The sequence below is a fragment of the Chrysochloris asiatica genome, unplaced genomic scaffold (assembly GCF_000296735.1).
Source record: "Chrysochloris asiatica unplaced genomic scaffold, ChrAsi1.0 scaffold00113, whole genome shotgun sequence".
Lineage (NCBI taxonomy): Eukaryota > Metazoa > Chordata > Mammalia > Afrosoricida > Chrysochloridae > Chrysochloris > Chrysochloris asiatica.
The window spans coordinates 10,188,748-10,195,522 of NW_006408631.1; the positions used below are offsets into that span (position 1 = coordinate 10,188,748).

General features: G+C 40.2%; 1 pseudogene; it reads left to right on the forward strand.

Moving 5' to 3' along the window:
- Window positions 1–2,090: 2,090 nt before the first annotated feature.
- On the forward strand, window positions 2,091–2,677 carry LOC102810883 (annotated as a pseudogene).
- The last annotated feature ends 4,098 nt before the right edge of the window (window positions 2,678–6,775 follow it).

A 6,775-nucleotide genomic window follows, 5' to 3' on the forward strand; every position in this document is an offset into this window, starting at 1 on the left:
AACAACAACAACAACAACATCAGCACAGTGCACTGAGAAAACAAGCTTGATCCTTAATATAAAGTATCCTTCCATTTTGGTAGGAATTTTGAACAACTGCATCCTGAAACAAATGTCCAGTTCATAAAATCATAGCAATTTATACTGGCTCACAGTATCAAGCATCTTTATCTTCATCTGGTCAATTTCTAATTTGCTAGCCATCCAAGCGATATCAAATGGGTACTAGCTGCAAGTTGGTAAAGCACTGTGGTCTGAGGGCTCAAATCCCTGGTGTGTGGTGTTTGTCACTTTTTTCAAGAAAAGTCAGCCCATCATGGAAAACGCTCATCCAAGACTGAAACTCAAAGGGAACCTGCTAGTACTCTAGTATGCTTACTGGTGACTACCCTGGTCTACTTGTGAGTGTAAGTGGGGGAAATGAAGCAATGAAGACACGGGCTGTGTTTGGCCATGTTCCATTGACATCTATTGCCCTTAATAAGAGATAGAAGAGGAAGGGCTGGTCCGAAGTTTAGGGAGATATGTCCTGAGCCCTTGGACCTAGTAAAGAGGCCAAATGGACTGAAGTGTGGGAAGGCATGTGTGAATTTTTAATCTTGATGACATTATAGATTTTTCTTTAATTATTCATGATCATTTTGTCCTATTTGAAAAAATCTTTGTCTCTTTCCAACATTACAAAGCTTTCCCCTCTATTTTTTAGAGAAGATTTATATTTTAGCATTTAATTTTGAGACCAGGCATGAACTAGTTACTCAATGGTCTATGATCTATTAACATTGCCATTTATCTGATGGTCATATTGTCCCAGTTTGACTAGTAGAAACCCCTTCAAGGCAACTCTTGTGTCCTTTTGACCGATTCCCATAATTTAAAAAAGAATTTCTTTAGTTTCTAGCACAGGGTGTTCCAGACTCATCTTGTATTTTAACTGCTCTAATCTTGGGGTCTGGTAGCATAGTGGTTACGAATCAAACTGCTAACCTCAGAGTCAGCAGTTCGAAACCACCAGCTACTCCATGGGAGAAAGATGAGGCTTCTTGCTCCAGTAAAGATTTACAGCCTCAGAAACCCTGTGCAGGGTCGCTATGAGTCAGAACCGACTCTAAGGCACATAACAACAACAATAACAATAAATCCTGTGGTCAACCATTTTTTCAAAGAGCCCTGGTTCTTTTTTTAGTGGCAATGTAGTTAGAAATCAAGATGTGGGTGCCAGGCTGCTCATGGCTATTAGCATATTATTGCTTCCTGATCCTTTCAAAGGCAAACCCTAGGAAATAATTCTCTTTTAAACACTAACAAACTTCTAAAATCAAAACTACATATGAAGATCTACTCAGAGAAATGTTGATGTGCCTCGATTTCTTCCATCCTATTCCTTACCATCATGTATAGCTAAAGACATTATTGGTTTAGTCTTCCTATGTTTCTTTATGCAGAAATAATTTTTTTTTACTCCTGTTGTTGTTAAACTGCCATCAAGTCAGTTCCGACTCAATGGCCCTGTATAGGGTTTCTGAGGAGTGCCTGGTGGGTTTGAACCACCACCTTGTGATTAGCAATCCAGTGCTTATCCTACAACGCCACACCAGGACTCCCAATTTTTACTCCTATGGCATACTTTATATTCTCTTTTGTACTTCCCCCTCTACTTAATAATCTACCCTGAAGCTTCATATAAATTAACAGAGATCTTCTAGTATGTTTTCATAGCTGCAGAACATTCCATTGAATGACTAGCTAATTGAATGGTGGTTGTTGTTGTGTGCCGTGGAGTCCGTGCCGACTCATAGCGCCACTGTATAGGGTTTCAGGCTGTAAATCTTTATGTGAGCAGAAAGCCTCATCTTTCTTCTGGAGAGAGACTGGTAGATTGGAAATGCAGATCTGAGCCCAGTAACCCAACTCATAACTCGCTATGCTCCAGGGTTTCTTAGGTCGTATGAGGAGGCTTCAAAAAGTGCATGGAACTCTGGAATGGTGGTTAATAGTAACGGTTTGGGGGCCACAATCTGGATTCAGATCTTGAGTCATCCACATTTGGGCTGTGTGACCCAAGATGTGTGTGGTCACCATCCTCAGCCACCATGGGCAAGCAGAACAGCAAGATGCGCCCTGAGGTGCTGCAGGACCTGCGGGAGAACACCGAATTCATTGACCATGAGCTGCAAGAGCGGTATAAGGACTTTTATAAGGACTGCCCCACCGGCTACCTTAATGTGGACCAGTTCAAGAAGGCCTACTCCACATTCTTCCCCAACGGCGACGCCTCCAAGTTTGCGGAGCACGTGTTTCGCACCTTTGACACCAACCATGATGGCCGCATCGACTTTCGGGAGTTTATAATAGCGTTGAATGTGACCTCCTGGGGAAAGCTGGATCAGAAGTTCAAGTGGGCCTTCAGCATGTACGACCTGGACGGCAACGGCTACTTCAGCCGCAGCGAGATGCTGGAGAGTGTGCAGGCTATATATAGAATGGTGTCCTGAGGGATGAAAATGCCTGAGGACGAATCCACTCCAGAGAAACGGACTGACACAAGATCTTCTAAAAGATGGACACAAACAATGACGGCAAACTGTCCCTGGAAGAGTTTATTGAAGGTTCCAAGAATGAGCCCTCAATCCTCCAAATGTTTCAGTGTGACCCGGGCAGCTCCAGCCAGGTCTAAGGAAACGGGTGTTTATACAATCGCAGAGAAACACACGGGCTTGTCTTGCCGTTTAAGCCTTGCTTGCAAAAGTGGTTGCCTCCTCAATCATTTCTGCTTTTCCCTACCTGGTTCCCCCGCCACATGTCCCAACTGGCCTCGACTTCCTCTTGCGCCCGCCAGCGAAACATTTCTTCTGTCCTGCCCCTCAAAGCCCGCTCCTTTCCAGGGTGACACACTGGGTGTGTTTACATGCAGTTTCAAGTGTTTCCAGTTCCTGGTGTTACCTTCCTCCTGCAGGGAGCCCAGTGCACAACACTGTAGATTCCTGGTAGGACCTTCCAAAACATCACCAAGGCCAGCTCATTTATTTTGTAATCCTATATGATTCTTCTGAGAGGGAGAGGTAGGGACAGAAATGGAGCAACAGTGGACAGAGCAAGTCCTTCCCTCAAGTGTGGCTCTATTACCTATCTCATTTGTTTTTATCTGATCAAAATTCATGTACTTCTTTCTTTTTATATATAAATTATATGAATGGAGAAGTAAAATGTCCTGTGTCAGTCCTGTGCTTAATGCCTCCCTTAACACAGAGCCACCACTCTGTCTGTCAGTTTGTCTACTGTGGTGGCTTCTGAGTTGCTGTGATTCTGGAAGCTATGCCATAGGTATTTTAAATACCAGCAGGGTAACCCATGGTAGACAAGTTTCACGTGAGCTTCACACTACAACAGACTAGGAAGAAGGAGAGACCGACCACTTCTGAATAGTCATTGAAAATCTTGTAAATAGCCATGAAATACTATCAGCACCAGAATATTGAATATTGAAACATGGTTAAGAGCACCAGAATATGTCAGATTTAGTGCTGGAGAATGAGCTCCTCAGGTTGAAAGACCCTCAAAATATGACTGGGGAAGAGCTACCTCCTCAAAGGAGAGTTTACTTGATGAGGTGACTAGAGAAAAGCTTTTGTAACATTTATTTGTTGAAGGGACTCAACTCAAAATGAAGAGAAACAGCTGGAAGCATCCATAAGTAATCAAAATATGGAATGTATCAAGTATGAATCTAAGAAAATTGCAAGTTGTCAAAAATGAGGTGGAAAGCCTAGACATAGATATCCTAGGCAGTAGTGAGCTGAAATGGACTGGTATTGGTCATTTTGAATCTGAAAATCACATGGCTTACTATGTGAGAAATGACAAATTGAAGTGGAATGGCATGCATTCATTATCAAAAAGAACATCTCAAGATCTATATTGAAGCACAATGCTGTCTGTGATAGAATAACATCCATACTCCTATAAGGAAGACCAGTTAATACCACTATTCTTCAAATTTAGACACCAACCACCAAAACCAGTGATGATGAAATTGAAGAATTCTACCAACTTCTTTAATCTGAAACTGATCAAACATCCAGACAAGATGTATTGATAATTACTGGTGATTGGAATATAAAGGTTGGAAGCAAAGAGGAAGGATCAGTCATTGTAAATATGACCTTGGTTATAGAAACGATGCTGTAGATAGCATGATAGGATTTTTCAAGGCTAATGACTTGTTCATTGCAAATGGTTTTTAAAAACAATATAAAAGATGACTATACACTTAGACCTTACCAGATGGAATACACAGACATCAAATTGACTACATTTGTGGAAAGAGAAGTTGGAAAAACTCCGTATCATTTGCCAAAACAAGCCCAGGGCAAACTGTGGAGCCAGACCATCAATTACTCAGATGCAAATTCAGGCTAAAGCTGAAGAAAATCAAAACAAGTCTACGAGAGTCAAAATATGACCTTGAATTTATCTCACCTGAATTTAGAGATCATCTCAAGAACAGATTTGATGAATTAGGCACTAGTGACCAAAGACCAGAAGAGCTGTGGGATGACACCAAGAACATTATACAGGAAGAAAGCAAAAGGTCATTAAGACAAGAAAGAAGGAAAAGACTAAAATGGATGTCAGAAAAGTCTCTGAAATAAACCAAGAAACTGGGTTATATGAAGAAGAACGTGACATCAGAATTGAAGGAAGACTCATTAACAACCTGCTATATGCACATGATGCAACCTTGCTTGCTAAAAGAAAAAAGGACTCAAAATACTTACTGATGAAGATCGAAGACCACAGCCTTTGGTATGGGTTGCATCTCCAATGTAAAAAAAGTCCTCACCACTGGACCAATAAACAACATCCATATCAATGGAGAAAAAAAATTGAATTTGTCAAGAATGTCACTTTGCTCAGACCTACCATCAACACTCATGGAAGCAGCCATCAGGAAATCAAATGATGTATTGCATTAAGCAAATGTGCTTCACAAGAACTCTTGAAAGTGTTCAAGAGCAAAGATGTCAGATTGAGGAATAAGGTGTGCCTGACCCACATCATGGTATTTTCAGTAACCTCATATGTATGTGAAATTTGGACAATGAATAAAAAAGACTGTAGAAGAATTGATACATTTGAGTTATAATGTTGGAGGCATACATTAAAAGTACTATGGATTTCCAGAAAAACAAACAATTCTATGTTGGAAGAAGTACAGCCAGAATGTTCCTTAGAAGCCAGGATGGCCAGGCTTTGTTTCTCATATTTAGAACATATTATCAGGAGAAACCCATCCCCGGAGAACAACATCATATTAGTCAAAGTGGAGCATCAGTGAAAAACTGGACAGCCCCCAACGAGATGAATTGGCACAGTGACAGCAGCAATGGGCTCAAGTGTAGGAATGATTTTGAGGTTGGTACAGGACTGAGTGGTGTTTTGTTCTGTTGTGCATAATGTCGTTATGAGTTGGTATCGACTTGATGGTACCTAATTACAGCAATAACAATGATTACAGAGCAGGTACTGACAGTAAATTTGAAGCACGGAAACTCATAGCATAAACTGTTAAAAGATTTATGAGTCAAAGGGAAAATCGATAAATACTTAGCTTTGTTTTGCTAAATTTATCTTCATAGGAGTTCTATCATTCTGTATTGCACCAACAATGTGTCAGAGTACTCTCTGTTATCTCATTAACAGAGTGTGTTGCCAAATGTGAAATGTCTCATTGTAGTTTTAATTTACATTTCTTTTTTACTATTAGTGCATTTAAACACATTTTCATATGGCTAAGGGTCATTTTCAATGTAAAAAAAAATGATCAGTTCATGTCTGTTATCCATTTTTCTATTGGGTTACAAAATAAGTTTTTAACTAATTTAGAGCCAGAAAGATATCAAGCTACGATTACTGGAAGTTATTTGGGAGAAACAGTTCTTGGAAGGAAATACCCCACTCCGTGTTTATTTCAACATTTAGTGAGTACTCACTATGGGCCAGGCACCAGCAACAGAACAAGATGCAATTCTTGCTATGAAAGAGTTTACAACTTACTGAGAACATAGAAATAAGAACTAATTTGGGAAACAGTAGAACACAGTAATTAAAATATGGAATAGGAGCTATGTGGACTAGGGCTTGAATTCTAACATTGTGATTTCTGCAGTTAGCTAAGTAATATTGCATGGAACATTTCTGTCTTCGTGTCTCAGTTTCCGTAAGGTGGAGATGATAATATGGACCTCATTTAATTATTTCAAGAATGACATGAGCTATTATAGGAAGACAACTAACACAGTGTTTGGTACATTATTAAGCATATAGTAACTGGTAATTAGACTTTTGTTATGATTCTGTAGGATCAGCACTGGACTGCAAATCACAAGGTTGGCAGTTCAAACTCATCAGCTGCTCCTTTGGAAACCTTATACAGGGTTGCTATGAGTTGGAACTGACTCGACACACTTAACAACAACAAAACTGGTAGTTTATAATAATAATTAATTAAGATCTAAGTCCGGGTATGGCATTGTAGGATAAATACTCAAACGTAAGGTCGGTTTCAATGACAGGGTTGGTGGTTCAAACTTACCAGCCACTCCTTGTAACCCTGTATAGGGTCACTATGGGTAGGAACAGACTTAATGGCACTTAAAAACAACAACAAGAGTTGTTGTTGTGAGGTGCCATCAAGTCAATACTGACTCATAGCAACCCTATGCACACCAGAATGAAACACTGCCCGATTCTGGGCCAACCTCACAATTATTGC